General features: G+C 46.1%; 1 long non-coding RNA gene across 1 annotated transcript in view; it reads right to left on the bottom strand.

Moving 5' to 3' along the window:
* LOC142666575 (uncharacterized) overlaps nt 1-1,852 on the bottom strand; it is a 30,979-nt gene extending 29,127 nt beyond the window's left edge. The window contains exon 1 of the long non-coding RNA XR_012851705.1: nt 1,758-1,852. This is a non-coding gene — a long non-coding RNA (uncharacterized LOC142666575). The remainder of the gene's footprint in view (nt 1-1,757) is intronic.
* Between the last annotated feature and the right edge of the window lie 14,393 nt (nt 1,853-16,245).

Genomic DNA, 16,245 nt, shown 5'->3' with positions numbered 1-16,245 from the left:
AATGGTGACGAACGGAAACCATTAGCGATGTTTCCGTCACCATTGAGATCAATGGTGACTGAAACGGAAGCTGTGCTGTCACTTTCACTTTCCGTTGCGGGGTTCACCCGACAGAAACCTCAGACGGAACCCCGGAGCGGAAGCGAACAGTGATGTGAACAGGCCCTAACACAAAAGTTTTGTATTTTTTTAAGCTGGTTCACAAAAAAAAATAATTCCAAATTCTACTGGACCAACTGCCTATTTAGAGACCGGCAGCAGCTCCAGGAGCGACCTCATAAGGGACACACTAGGCGGATATGCGGAGTAAAACTACACAGCTTATCCCGGGAGCCGCAGGGAATTCCGCCAGCAAAACCGCACCAAATAGCGGCGCAGGTTTCGTGAGGCGTGTCCGCTGCGGGAATCCTGCAGGGAAAAAAAAGTTTAGACTTGCCAGGGCCGTAGTCCTGGTGACGCATCTCTCTCTTCTGAACGTAGCCCCGCCTCCTGGGATGACGCTGTAGACCATGTGACCGCTGCAGCAGTCACATGGGATGAAACGTCATGACAGGAGGCGGGGCTGCGCTAAGAATAGAGGATCGCGTCACCATGACTACGGCCGGGGCAAGTCTAAACTTTTTTATAAATTTAAAAAAGTGCCTTTTTTTTCTTCTCATTTGTGATTTTTGCGGCAGAACCGCAGCATTTCCGCAACAGAGGAGCGGCGATTCCACAGAATACATTGACATGCGACTTAAAAAGCCAAAGTCACACTGCAGGTCCATTATTTTTGCAGCGTGTGGATGAGATTTGTTCATATCTCATCCACTCTGCTGCGACTGTGATACGCTGCGGATTTTCCACAATAAAATGTGTTGCATAAAATCCGCAGTGTTCATGCCTAGTGTGTTCCTACCCTAAGGCCGGATTCACACGAGCATGTGCTTTTTGCACGCGCAAAAAACGTGGCGTTTTGCGCATGCAAAAGTTCCATAACAGCTCCGTGTGGCAGCAGCGTATGATGCGTGGCTGCGTGATTTTCCCGCAGCCGCCATCATTATGACACTCTGTTTGTATGTTTGTAGCACGCGGTGCTTTTCTGTTTTCATTCATCGTTTTTACTGCTGCGGAAGTGCTGGCCGTGATTTTACGCACCCATTGACTTCAATGGGTGCGTGATGCTCGAACAATGCACAAATATAGGACATGTCGTGAGTTTTACGCAGTGGACACACGGACACACGCTGCGTGAAAATCACTGACAGTCTGCACGGCCCCATAGACTAACATAGGTCCGTGCGAGGCGCGTGAAAATCACGCGCGTTGCACGGACGTATTACACGTTCGTCTGAATAAGCCCCAACAATAAGGCCCAGTTCACAGAGTTTTTGGGCCTTGATATTGACTCGGACACTGCGTCAGAATCAGCACCAAACAACTTCCAAAACCGCCTCCCATTGATTTAATCTGAAATCAATGGGAGCCAGTCGCGGAAAAAAGGAAAAGCAGCGCGTCCTTTCTTGCCGCGGTTCCGCCTCTGACCTCCCATCGAAATCAATGGGAGGCAGAAAATGCATTTTTCGCTGCGTTTTTTGTCTGCTGTCCTCAATCGCCGCGGGCAAAAAACGCAGCAAAAAAACGCGGCAAGATAGTGTGGGCAGGGCAAAATCTGCCTCAAAATTCTTTAAGGAATTTTGAGGCAGATTTTTTTTTGCCTGCAAAATACTGTGTGAACAGGGCCATACATAAACAGCACTTTGAGATAATTTACTCACTGTGTCAGAAGAGCTGCTCCCACTCCAGTCCTCTTCCGGCGATGTCTTCCAGGGGAGGTCTTCGGTCCAGACGTCCAGTCCTTCACCTCCAGCCAGGCTCCAGGTAAGTTTTGTCCATGTGGGTCCGCGGCTGCGCGCGCTTCGTTCGCGGGTGCGCGGGCGGCCGGTCGCGGGTGCGCGCGCGGTCGATCGCGGGTGCGCGCGCGGGCGGTCTCCAGTGCGGGCGTTCGTGGATGCGCGCTCGCGAGTGCGCACGCGCGGGAGTTTCATTGTGCGCGCGATCGGGTGCGCGCGCGCGGGCGGACCTTTTGACGGCCCCCCATGACGAGGGGAGGGGGCCCGCAGCAGCAGCAGCAGCAGCAGCTCACGACATTCTTTTGGTGAAAAATACGGGCCCCATTGCAGGGGCCCGTTTTTTCCTACCAAAAGAATGTCGAGGCAGTTGCCGGGCCCCCCTTTTAATTAGGTTTGGCCGGGCCCCTCACACCACTACCCCTAATACCCCCCTGATGGCGGCCCTGACGCCGTGGATTCATCACGCCCTCCGCTGCAGCGCTGCTGACTAAATACATTTCGCGTTGTTAACTACCGTATGGTCTAAAACTGAGTGAACTTTAGTGTAACCCTCGGGAGAGCCGTGCCAACTAGGCAAGCAGTGATAGTGCGGAGGGGGGTGATTCATGTTCAGGGAGGATTATGTTATCCACTTCTTTATCTATCCTAGAAGAACATTGCGCCATGTCCGTGCTGACTTAACATAAGCGTGGGGTCCTGCTGCTTCAGGGTCTGTGGCAGATGAGGGCAATAGTAAATTCACAATAATCAGAATCGGGCGAAATTTAAAATAATGCAAATGACGGGCAAGTATTTGTTAAAAAAATAAAAATAATAATTCATAGAGCCAACATGTTTTACCAATGACCTCGTAGGGACACTTAAAGGGCAGATTCACATAAGTCAAAAGTAGGGTTCATTCTTCTTAAAATATTGAATGGTTGACATAGAGGTCATTTACTTTGTGAGGGGAGCCCCATTTATCTAGATATATATATATATATATATATATATATATATATATACAGTACGTATTCCTTGTTACATAGGACAGCAGAACTCCACAGAGCAAAGCCATAGACTTTAATGGAATACTGCCCCTAGTGGTGACTTCTGGAATCATTCAGATTTATTCAGAAATGTCATACTGATCTGAACTCATAACTAGATCTCGCTCAATTTTCCGATTGATAAACTTTTCCCGATTGACTGAGCAATATTCATTAATAGTTTGCATTGTGGAGCCGAGTTACTGAGTTTGGGATTCACTTTTGCCAAAAGATTTGTCAAATCCATCAACCCATCGTCTTCTATTTCTGCTTCAACTTTAGGCGCTGACGCCCGTGCAGTCTAGAACAAGAGTCCCAAACCCTTTAACACAAAGCCAGGAGCCAAACTCTTACATTGCATTAAAATATGGTCTTGATCACGGATTCCAGCTGCGCAGGTGGAGCAGCATTTTCTCACATTCCCTACGTAGTCATCCATACAAGCTGCTCTATGGATGGGATCAGAGGCGTAGCTCGGTTCTCCAGTACCCGGGGCAAAGATTCAGTTTGGCGCCCCCCCCCAACCTCTTTCCCAACATCTCCTTCCCCCTCACGTGTTTGTTTTCTCTACCAATCGATGTGTCATTTCTCTTTATGTAACGCGAGCATAAAATTATTTGTACATTTCACAAGCAATATGGTTCTATACACAACACCAGAACCAAGCTCACTACATATATACAGCACCAGCACAAATACAGCTCAATACATATATACAGCACCAGAACAAAGCTCATTACATATATACTACACCAGCACAAATACAGCTCAATTTAGTGCAACCCCTGCCGTATAGGTGTGTATGGTGTAAAACTACAGCTCCCAGCATGGCCCGGACAATGGTGAGGATATGCTGGGAGATGCTGTTTCACAAAAAATAAATCCTATCATAATCACACCACCCATCATCTCGCTGCAGATCATACAGTGACTACAGTGCTGATTAGAGGCAGAATAAACATTTACATTGAGTGACTCACCGGTGACGTCTCAGATTCTAGTTCTTTCTCTCCATCCGGTCCAGACCTCTATGATAACTTCTCCCGGTCACAGACCATTTCTGCAGTTTGCCGCTCAGATGTCTTCAGCTTCTCACTTTACCAACATTTCTGCACCTATAAATAAATATAAAGTTATCATTATACCACACACTATGCCCCTAAATATAATAGCGCCATACACTGCACCTCTAATTATAATAGCACCATGTCCCACACACACACACTGTGCCCCCTGTAGATAGTGCCTGCCATAGAGCCCCCTGTAGATAGTGCCCCCATATAGACCACCCCTGTATATAGTGTCCCACAAATAACTCCCCCTATAGTGCTCTACAGATAGCCCACCCCTGTATATAGAGCTCTACAGATAGCCCAACCATGTATGTAGCCCCCCTGTAGATATAGCCCACCCCTGTATATAGTGCTCCACATATAGTCCACCCCTGTATATAGTGTTTCACAGATAGCCCACCCCTGTATATAGTGTTTCACAGATAGCCCACCCCTGTATATAGCCCCCCTTGTACATATAGTCCACCCCTGTATATAGTGCTCCACTAGATAGTCCACCCCTGTATATAGTGCTCCACAGATAGCCCACCCCTGTATATAGTCCCCCTGTAGATATAGCCCACCCCTGTATATAATATCCCACAAATAGCTCCGCCCTATAGTGCTCCACAGAAAGCCCACCCCTGTATATAGCCCCCTTGTACATATAGTCCACCCCTGTATATAGTGCTCCACAGATAGCCCACCCCTGTATATACTATATAGCCCACCCCTGTATATGGTGCTCTATAGACAGCCCACTCCAGTATATAGCCCCCCTGTAGATATAGTCCCCCTGTATATAGCCCAGCCCTGTAGATATAGTCCCCCTGTATATAGCCCAGCAGATATAGTCCCATTGTATATAGCCCAGCAGATATAGTCCCCCTGTATATAGCGCAGCAGATATAGTCCCCCTGTATATAGCCCAGCCCTATAGCTATAGTCCCCCTGTATATAGCCCAGCCCTGTAGATATAGTCCCCCTGTATATAGCCCAGCCCTGTAGATATAGTCCCCCTGTAGATATAGTCCCCCTGTATATAGCACAGCAGATATAGTCCCCCTGTATATAGCCCAGCCCTGTAGATATAGTCCCCCTGTATATAGCCCCCCTGTAGATATAGTCCCCCTGTAGATATAGTCCCCCTGTATATAGCCCAGCCCTGTAGATATAGTCCCCCTGTATATAGCCCAGCCCTGTAGATATAGTCTCCCTGTAGATATAGTCCCCCTGTATATAGCCCTGTAGATATAGTCCCCCTGTATATAGCCCCCCTGTAGATATAGTCCCCCTGTAGATATAGTCCCCCTGTATATAGCCCAGCCCTGTAGATATAGTCCCCCTGTATATAGCCCAGCCCTGTAGATATAGTCCCCCTGTAGATATAGTCCCCCTGTATATAGCACAGCAGATATAGTCCCCCTGTATATAGCCCAGCCCTGTAGATATAGTCCCCCTGTATATAGTCCCCCTGTAGATATAGTCCCCCTGTAGATATAGTCCCCCTGTATATAGCCCAGCCCTGTAGATATAGTCCCCCTGTATATAGCCCAGCAGATATAGTCCCCCTGTATATAGCCCAGCCCTGTAGATATAGTCCCCCTGTATATAGCCCCCCTGTAGATATAGTCCCCCTGTATATAGCCCCCCTGTAGATATAGTCCCCCTGTAGATATAGTCCCCCTGTATATAGCCCAGCCCTGTAGATATAGTCCCCCTGTATATAGCCCCCCTGTAGATATAGTCCCCCTGTAGATATAGTCCCCCTGTATATAGCCCAGCCCTGTAGATATAGTCCCCCTGTAGATATAGTCCCCCTGTATATAGCCCAGCAGATATAGTCCCCCTGTATATAGCCCAGCCCTGTAGATATAGTCCCCCTGTATATAGCTCCCCTGTAGATATAGTCCCCCTGTAGATATAGTCCCCCTGTATATAGCCCAGCCCTGTAGATATAGTCCCCCTGTATATAGCCCAGCCCTGTAGATATAGTCCCCCTGTATATAGCCCCCCTGTAGATATAGTCCCCCTGTAGATATAGTCCCCCTGTATATAGCCCAGCCCTGTAGATATAGTCCCCCTGTAGATATAGTCCCCCTGTATATAGCCTAGCAGATATAGTCCCCCTGTATATAGCCCAGCAGATATAGTCCCCCTGTATATAGCCCAGCAGATATAGTCCCCCTGTATATAGCCCAGCCCTGTAGATATAGTCCCCCTGTATATAGCCCCCCTGTAGATATAGTCCCCTTGTATATAGCCCAGCAGATATAGTCCCCCTGTATATAGCCCCCCTGTAGATATAGTCCCCCTGTATATAGCCCCCCTGTAGATATAGTCCCCCTGTAGATATAGTCCCCCTGTATATAGCCCAGCCCTGTAGATATAGTCCCCCTGTATATAGCCCCCCTGTAGATATAGTCCCCCTGTAGATATAGTCCCCCTGTATATAGCCCAGCCCTGTAGATATAGTCCCCCTGTAGATATAGTCCCCCTGTATATAGCCCAGCAGATATAGTCCCCCTGTATATAGCCCAGCCCTGTAGATATAGTCCCCCTGTATATAGCTCCCCTGTAGATATAGTCCCCCTGTAGATATAGTCCCCCTGTATATAGCCCAGCCCTGTAGATATAGTCCCCCTGTATATAGCCCAGCCCTGTAGATATAGTCCCCCTGTATATAGCCCCCCTGTAGATATAGTCCCCCTGTAGATATAGTCCCCCTGTATATAGCCCAGCCCTGTAGATATAGTCCCCGTGTAGATATAGTCCCCCTGTATATAGCCCAGCAGATATAGTCCCCCTGTATATAGCCCAGCAGATATAGTCCCCCTGTATATAGCCCAGCAGATATAGTCCCCCTGTATATAGCCCAGCCCTGTAGATATAGTCCCCCTGTATATAGCCCCCCTGTAGATATAGTCCCCTTGTATATAGCCCAGCAGATATAGTCCCCCTGTATATAGCCCAGCCCTGTAGATATAGTCCCCCTGTAGATAGGCACCCCCCGTAGATAAAGTCCCCCGTGTAGACAAAGTCCCCCCCGCAGATACAGCCACACTTCTATTACAATTTTAAAAAAAATATTCAAACTCCCCTTATTCCCGCTCCCACGCCGTCCGGCAGCCATGGAGACCTGCTCTCTTCTGCGCAGGTCTCCAGGGGGTTGAACACAGCGTCTATGAAAGGCGCTGATTGGCTGGGCAGGATGACTTTCCCTGCAAGTCAGTCAGCGCCTTTCATGAATGACGTGCCCGGTCATTCATTGCTTCTAATTGTACCTGTGTCCTTGCGACACAGGTACAATTATAGTGCAGGAGGAGGGGGCGCTGGCGCCCCCCTCTGAACTGCGCCCGGGGCATGTGCCCCGCTTGCCCCCCCCCTAGCTACGCCCCTGGATGGGATACATACAATGTTCTCTATGGCTATATCCAATGTATCTCATCTATAGAGTGTGGTCTACAGATGAGCAACGATTTGAGTATATTATAAATTGTCGGACACGCTCAATAGCAGGACACCAAACCCTCCCCAGCTGCCTCTACTTGCATACATTTCATAAGAGGAACTCACAGAAGCTGCTCGAAGTGGCAGTCAGCAGCAAATGGTGCCAGGAACTACCCCAGGATGCCAATCTGAGGGCCATGACTTTTGGGTCCCCAACCGTGAAGGGGTCACTGGTGGACCCCGGAGACTCAGCACCTTGGTTCTGGCCACGGGTATAAGACATGAGCCGTACCTTGGATATTTTAGTGTTTTGGAGCTGTAAGACGAGCAGGACTATGCTGAGCCGCTTCTTGGAGGTGGAGTGGCGCTATATCGTATGTGGTTCACGTCTCTTTCTATTCCGGTGATTGCTTTATATTATTACTATAATTATTTTTCAATTCACATAAAAGAATAAAGAAATAATAGAATGCCACAAGGTAAGGAGTGACGGATACACATATTTAAGACCCCGGAAATCTAAGTCGTCTGGTGGAAACTGACACCTCTGTCTGAAGGCGGTTGTTAACCAGTTTAACTATTGCTATAATTATGGGCCATTCGAGCCCCACCAGCGAGTCCATGTATTAATGTGGAAATTTCTATAGAACTTGCGGCAAGACAGTTATAATTGATGTATTTGGATAGGATCATTCATTGCTGAATACATACTTCACTTTAGTCAATGACTTTACACGTGACCACAGGACCCTCTGGTCTAATTCATATGTTCATATTGTCACTCCCAGGAGATCCCGTCTTCCTCCAGGTCTTCAGTCTTCTTCACCTACAAGGATAGGCTTGATTGATCACTTAGTACATACTTAATTTTAGTCCATGGCTTTACACGTGACCACAGGACCCTCTGGTCGAATGCACATCTAGGAACCTGGAGCTTAAAACGATTTGTGATATATTGATTGATTGATTGATTGATTGATTGATTGATTGATTGATTGATTACACCTTCCAGTCCTTCCATAACTAATGTTTAACATTGTCTTATGTTCTTTTAAGTAAGTTTCAACTCCTGGTGACCCTATGTCCATAGTGTCGCCCCCAGAAGATCCTGTCTTACTCTGGGTCTTCAATCTTCTTCACCTAGATGGATAGGCTTTTTTTGATCACCACTGGGTCTCAACACCTTGTACATACTTAATTTTAGTCTAGGGTTTTACACGTGACCACAGGACCCTCTGGTCGAATGCGCATGTAGGAACCTGGAGCTTAGAACGATTTGTGGTATATTGATTGATTGATTGATTGATTACACCTTCCAGTCCTCCCATAACTAATGTTTAACATTGTCTTTATGTTCTTTTAAGTAAGTTTCGAATCCTGGTGACCCTATGTCCATATTGTCGCCCCCAGAAGATCTTGTCTTCCTCCGGGTTTTCAGTCTTCTCAATAAGGTGGTCATGATTACTGAGTGTCTCCTTTCATCTTTGCCTCTTTTCCCATCAATGTTTCTGGACCTAACCAACTTATTCAATGAGATGGACCTTCCAATAATATATGAAGATTGAGGTCAAGCTGGAATCTGGTCACTTGTGCTCCACGTAGAAGGACAGGCTTGATTGATCACCACTGGGTCCCAACACTTTGACATTCCCCACGCTACATAAGATTAGTGGCTCCATAAAGATTAAACGTTTAAATGAAAATCCCTTGTTGACAGATCATATAACCCAGATCAGTATAATGGGGTTAATGGACCGGTGCATGTTTGGTGGAACCCAATTGGAATAATGGAAAGGGCCAGGGCTGTAAGAGGATAATACGGTATTATCAAGCTACATAGATTCACAGGACACCATTATACCCTAAAACTATGAAATCAAGACACATTGTAAGAAGAACAGATTTTCAAGAGCAGTATACTGACGGTTTCCACGTAATAAAAAGAGGTTTACATAACAGAAGTGCTGTCAGAGTATATTAATCTGTTAAAAATCCAATTTGACTCATAGCCTATCCATGAATGGACACCATTATAACTTAAGAAATTACCAAAAGAATAACAGAAGTATACTGACTGTTTCCACATTATAACAAGAGATTTATGGAATAGAAGCTATTATAGTGTCACAGGGCTTATTAAGCCATAAACTATTTAAAGCAGGTCACCATTATGTCCTGAAAAAAATATAACAGGAATAGCAGATATTTTCAACAGCAGCATACTGATGTTTTCCACGTGGTACAGGAGATTTAGAAGAAAGTGCTTAGCACAAGCAAAGGCTATTAAGATGTAAATTGGCCAATTAGACCCACAGCCCATTCACAGCAGGACACACTAAAAGGTCTGTCAATAACAGCATGCTGATGGTCAGACGGATCCGATCAGAGCGCGACTTGACATAATAGAGTGCTAGAGGAATGACATATGTATAGACAGGTATTTATTAACTGCAGCTGCCATGCTGGAAGCGTTAATATTACAAGCGATTAGTAAGGGAGGAAAATCTTACTTGGAAGGAATAAAGCCAAACTCGGATGTTCGCTGCTTTCAATGGAAATTATATTTGGCTCATTCCATGCAACAAATGTTTCAGATATTTTTATTTTCCGCAGTGATTGAATAAATCTCACCTTCGCTTTCCCCATAAGCCTTTGTTACCTGGAGGCACAGATTATTCCTGTGTGCAGTTCAAAGAGAGGAATAATGGTCGGTGGCGCGCTGCGGGGGACGGCGCTGCCGCGCGCACATCCTCTAGGTTTGTGTTTGGAATTAGTCTTTACACCTTTGTTACTTTATAATTACCTGGGACTGGCGGCAGAAGAAAATATACAAGGAAATGAGTTCAGCTCCAGATAGAGCAAGAAATATTCATTTCTGTACAAAGATATTGTAGTCAATGGGCAGAGATTGGTTTAGACACCGAGGGGCCAGTGCAAGACAAGGTGAAGAATAGTTCATGGTATAGAGCTATGAGGACGGCCATACATAGAGAGGGGCCCATACAGAAGAGAGGGGCCCATACATAGAGAGGAGCCCATACATAGAAGAGAGGGGCCCATACATAGAAGAGAGGGGCCCATAAATAGAAGAGAGGGGCCCATACATATAAAAGAGGGGCCCATACATAGAGAGGGGTCCATATATAGAAGAGGGGCCCAAACATAGAAGAGAGGGGCCCATACATAGAAGAGAGGGGCCCATACATAGAGAGGGGCCCATACATAGAAGAGATGGGCCCATACATAGAGAGGGGTCCATACATAGAAGAGAGGGGCCCATACATATAAAAGAGGGGCCCATACATAGAAGAGAGGGGCCCATACATAGAAGAGAGGGGTCCATACATAGAAGAGAGGGGCCCATACATAGAAGAGAGGGGCCCATACATAAAGTAGAGGGGCCCATAGTCAGGGCCAACATAAGTGCATTGTTGGTGGCAGTCATAGGCCCAGGCTAATGAGTAATGAGTCCTATTGACTTTCCATGTAAACCCAGGAATGTCTGATGTCTGAACAGATGCCTAGAGCCTATCATTCCTCCTACAGCTTTACACTTCATCCTCTCTCCATTGCTTACCAAATGTACGTAATAGGTTACCAGACGGAGGATGGGAGATAGCCCAGGGGGCGCTGACCATTTTACTGTAAGGTGCCCAGATATTGCAAATGGGGGTCCTGCTGCCCATAGCAAAGATCAAAATGGGGCCACTCTTCTCCTGCTCCGTTGTATGACCACATACCACCTCCGGTAGAGAAGATTTGGGGGCAGCATCAGTCGTCAATGGACCTCAATATCTACTTGGCATAGTACACCCATAGTAGCGCAATGTTACAATGACATAATAATGGTAAAATTTGCCATCTCACTATACAAATGAATATATGTTATACTCTATATGGATGAATCAGAGCATGGCATCATTACAGGACGGTGGCATGAGACGAGGTATAACTTTGTCCGGGACATTTGATCCACTCATTTCCATTGTCTTACTTGCCCCCTGGAATAGGAGATGGGGTTATAATGGGCTAAGCCGCCCCCTCTCTATGGATCCCATAGCAGCTTCAGGGAACTGTTTACACAATGCCTAGTGCTGTATAGTGGCCCATATAGTGCCCACATTCAGTATAAGTATGAGGCGCAGGTCTGCAGTGAGACATCAGGGTGGCAAACATTGCATGGTCTTAACAGACTGTTAGAGGCCATAGCCTAATTGGCCCTTTTGCCCCCTTTCTATAACCCAGCCCTGGTCATGGGCCTGTTGGTATTATCTGACACAAATCTGTTACGATTCTCATCAGATAAGTAGATCCTCGAAGCTGCAATTGCAAAGCTTCCTTAAGGTGACAGTGGTCCCCTTACCTACTGGCCCCTGTATAACTGCACATGTTGCACCAATCGTTTGTCCGCCCCTGGTTATACAAGTTAATATGATCACCTCTAAGGCGTCTTATTACTGAACAAGCCCGATATTTCTAGCTTCTCATTGTCAGAGAGACTTCCCATCTCATGTAATAATCTAGTCGCCCGCCTTTGAACCCGCTCTAGTTCTCCTGTATCCTTTTTACGATCCGGAGTCCAAAACTAAATTCCCTATTCAAGACGTGGCTTTACCAGGGATTTATAGAGAGGTAATATTACAGTTATAGAGGGGTAAAATGACATTGGGTCGCAGGTTTTTTCTCTCTCATTTTTTATATACTCTAAAATTCTATTTGCTTTTGCAGCTGCTGCCTGACATTGAGCACTGCTATTTAGCTTATTTGTAACCAGAATACCCAGGTCCTTCTCTTGTTCCGTTATCCCCAGTTTTATTCCATGTAATGTATCTGCATTAATACTAATACTACAGCCTAGGTTCAGCACTTTACATTTATCGACATTACATTGCGCCTGCCACCTTCTTGCCCAGGCTGCCACTCTATGTGTTCTAGAACAATCATTGTAATAAGGTCATAGCTTCAATTATGGAAAAATAATCAGACTTTCCAAGATATAAGACAGAAATACTAGTGACACCCGGGCCACAGCCATGTTTCTTAGTCTAATACCGCAATTCTTTAACAGATGGAGAAGGATTTTTTGTCTATTTTTTACTACATAATAAATTGGTATGGTATGAAATATCATGAACAATCTTCAGATCAAGAGATGACGGATAAATCCAGCAGTAATGCTATAAAATTATAGATAAAAGAAGATAAATGGTCATGTAATGGCACCGGTATCGGACGTGCTGTCACATTATCAGTGTTTTTAGATGTATGGGACCTCTGTCTTCTCTCCCTGGGACTATTTATTGAGTTCTGACTGTAATATAGTCCTTTACCTAGAATCGTGCACTATTGTGGGGGTTACATGCTTCTCCCAGATCCAGGGAAGATTCACCGCTGGTGGCCGCAGCTTCCCCCGCCGGTCACGCCAGGTCTCTCTAACAACCAGCACCTTTACTCACCCCTCCCCGATCCTGCGATGATCTCCTGCTGGGAGTCGCGGCTTCCCTGCTTCTGTCAATGACTGGTTGCCATGTCAACCAGATGGGCTCTGATGACGTCGGCCTGGCGGGTTATTTATAGAGGGGGGCTGGTCTGAATCCATTACCTGTGGATTAATATACTCCAATTGCGTTGGTTACTTGTGTTTGATTTTGACTCCGGCCTTTCCTCTGGGCTCGGCTACTGTGGTCTGTGTTCCCGGTCCTGCCTCCATCTCATTCTCTGGTTTGTCGCATTCTGACCACTTCCCGGTAATGACGTCTGGCTTTGTTACTCGCTTCGCCTAAACTTCTTCCCCGGATCGTTCTAGCACCATAATTGTTGACTTCTCTGGGGGTCACAACCTGGGATTCCAAACGGGAAAGGCCATACCTCCTTACTAGGGTTAAGGGTGAAGAACGGGGAGTTTCTTAGACTCCATACCTCAGTTCACCCAGCTGCAAACCTTTTCAAGGATCCACTTCTCCGGTGGGATTCTTCAGGACTGGTCTGTCGTTGTCTATTATAATTGCAGCCAACCAAATAAAGGGATTCTTCTAAACTTTTACAAGAAGTTGACCTATAGGCAGAAGTCGGGATAGAGTCCAACTTTCTGATATACACCCAGTCCCTGTCCTGTCTACCAATTGGAGGTAGATGAGGAGAACATGTCCTGGACATCTTATCGAGGTCTTCTCCTATGTCCTTCATGTTATAGAATAGGCTCTTCTACACATAGGAGAGGTCCTCCTGGATGACATGTCCACCCCATCGTGATTATTGCCTATGAGGCAACCTTTTATTAAGGGACAGAACCCCCTTTAAATGTGCTCAGGTCTATCTATCTACCTTGCTCTGATCTTCTCATATTAGAACGCCCAATTTCTAACATTTCCCACTACTGATTTTATCATTTTTCTTTGATTTTTTTAGAAGCCCCGATAAGCTTGACATGGTCGTCCCGAATGACGTGCCAAGCAAGGGCCTGAATATAGGTTAGCTTATATACCTCTTGAACCCTCTCAGCCGTTCACTAAAGAAGAGGGTATCACGTAACACACCCCTGGGGCCCCAACTCCTCACAAACAGGTAGAGCCCAGTTTCTTAGGTGTCCGGCAAGTAGGACCCCATCTTAATATTTAGGAGCACAGTATAGTTGATGTTATTGCACCTAATAATTTGGTGTTGATGGACCAATCCTGGTGTCACCTTCTGCACCATGAGTTTGCCCAGAACTATTGCGGGTGGCAAGTGCCCTTCTCTTTGAGGAAGGGACCACATGCCTTATGGGCAGGTAATGCAGATACTATGGGGACCCACTGATTACTTGTGAAGCCCTGCTTAGGTTAACAACCCCCCCTACTCCACAGCCAGCATATAGTCCCCAAAATGGAGCAGATAAGGGTAGGGGGGGTTAGACCCCGTGCTCACAATGTTTTTTGTTTCTACAAGGCAAAAAAAGGAAGGGGAGATAAGGAGTGCATGTGATAATGTGAAGATGCACCAGCAAAGGGGGGGGGGGGGTTTGATTAATGCCATGGACCCCCCTCCCTTTAATTCTATGGGCGCATCTATTCCTGGGTAAAATCTTGGCATGAAAGGGGGAGTGGTGAATAAATATAGGGATGTGAAGATACACCACAGGGGGCAGCACTTTCATTAATGCTATGGAGCACATTGGGTAAAACTTAGGACAGGAATGGGGGATATACAATGTCTCCGGGCATAGAGGTGTAAGAAGGGGGGACCCATTTTTTATGATTATTATTGGGCCCCCCCAGGAAGTGGGGAAGGGGCAAAAATACTGACTGCCACTCTGTTTATAGTCAACACTTGGCACGATGGTCCCAAATCAGGACCCCTTCCAGTCCATTAAAAACTTTCTTAGTCATTGCGCTCATGTATGAATCCATGAAGGCTGAAACTGCTCATGAAAAGTTTTGTTGCAGAAAAAGCAGAATTTAGGAGAGTGAAAATAAAAGCATAAAACATAAAAAAATAAATAGAATAGAAAGGTTACAATATCGCCTTCTCCGCAGCAAACCACAGGGGTTGTCTGCCGTTCTATCCTCCCAGCCGCCTCCAATACAGGAAAGTAATATTACACATCAGCATCGGGCCAACATGAATAATTCACAGCAGCCGGGAACATCTGCTCCGATTATTACTTTCTCCTAAATCTGAAGGGCGGAGAACAGCAAAGAAGAACTGGAGACACCGAGGGAGGAAAGATGAATGGCCAATTCCAGCTCCCGACTCCACAACATCTGCAGCCGTCGCGTTTACGATGGTGATACAATTCGGGAGCCTCCAGTCAACAACCTAACAAATGGCTTCTTGGGGAAATAACTCAAGGAATGTGGAAGAAGAGAAAAAACAGGTCAAGCCCGATGTCTGCAGCGAGAAGGTCGGGGCAAAGAGGAAAAACAAAAAGATTGCATTTCTAATGTGGCCAAAAATGAACAGAAAATCCAATTCATGGAAATCAATGAAAAACTTTGCTCCAATTTTAAAGCTACATTGTAATAGAATTTGATCAATATTACTATAAAGTTTCTACATGAGTCTTTAGGCCCCCATGGGCACATTGAGAGAGCCCCTGTCCTCCCCCTACAGACAAAATACCCAAATTGGCCAACGGGTAATAGAAGTATATCAGACAATCGCTGGGAATACAATTCCCTGGTGGAGGTGAACTTCCAGAGAGGAGGATCCACAATACGATGCCAACACATTTGGCAATGACCTTGAAACATCCTGACAAGGACAAGAAATACTTAGTATCCTTCCCTTCCCTTCACTTGCCCTTACTTGGGGTTTCCTGGAGAATGCATTGATGGCCTATCGTAGTTTAGTCGATGACCCCGAGGAACCCCACCAGTTAGCAGTATATACAAGTGAATGTGGCTGAGCTGCAGGACCAAGCACGGCACAAGTATAGACGACCCCTGGGGATTGTAATCCCACCGATCACTGAATGATCGCCAGTCCTTAGCCTTATCCTTGGCTTATTAATGTGTTTTTTGTACAGAAAACTCCTCCAAAGGGCTTGTCCAAGATTAGAAAAACACTTCTGCTTTCTTCCAAAAGCAGCACCACACCCGTCTACTGGTTGTATGTGGTATTGCAGCTCAGACCCATTCACATCAATGGAGCTGAGCTCTAATACTAGACACAACCCATTGACCCGTGTGGCGCAGTTTCTAGGAGAAAGCAGCTGCGTTTTTCTAATCTTGGACCATCCCTTTAAGAAAATGTTTTTGGGCATTGAAGAATACATAATTGCACGGCATAGATTGGATCACATTCAATTTGCCCGGAGTCACCCATGCCGCCTGGACCTTCTAATTTGGCGGCTTCTCTACACCGGTCATTGAACGATTTTAAGAGGTTTTTTCTTTTTTTTCT

Source organism: Rhinoderma darwinii, chromosome 13, assembly GCF_050947455.1.
Source record: "Rhinoderma darwinii isolate aRhiDar2 chromosome 13, aRhiDar2.hap1, whole genome shotgun sequence".
NCBI lineage: Eukaryota > Metazoa > Chordata > Amphibia > Anura > Rhinodermatidae > Rhinoderma > Rhinoderma darwinii.
Note: the sequence above shows the minus strand (reverse complement) of the source record. Positions and strands in the feature narration are given on the sequence as shown.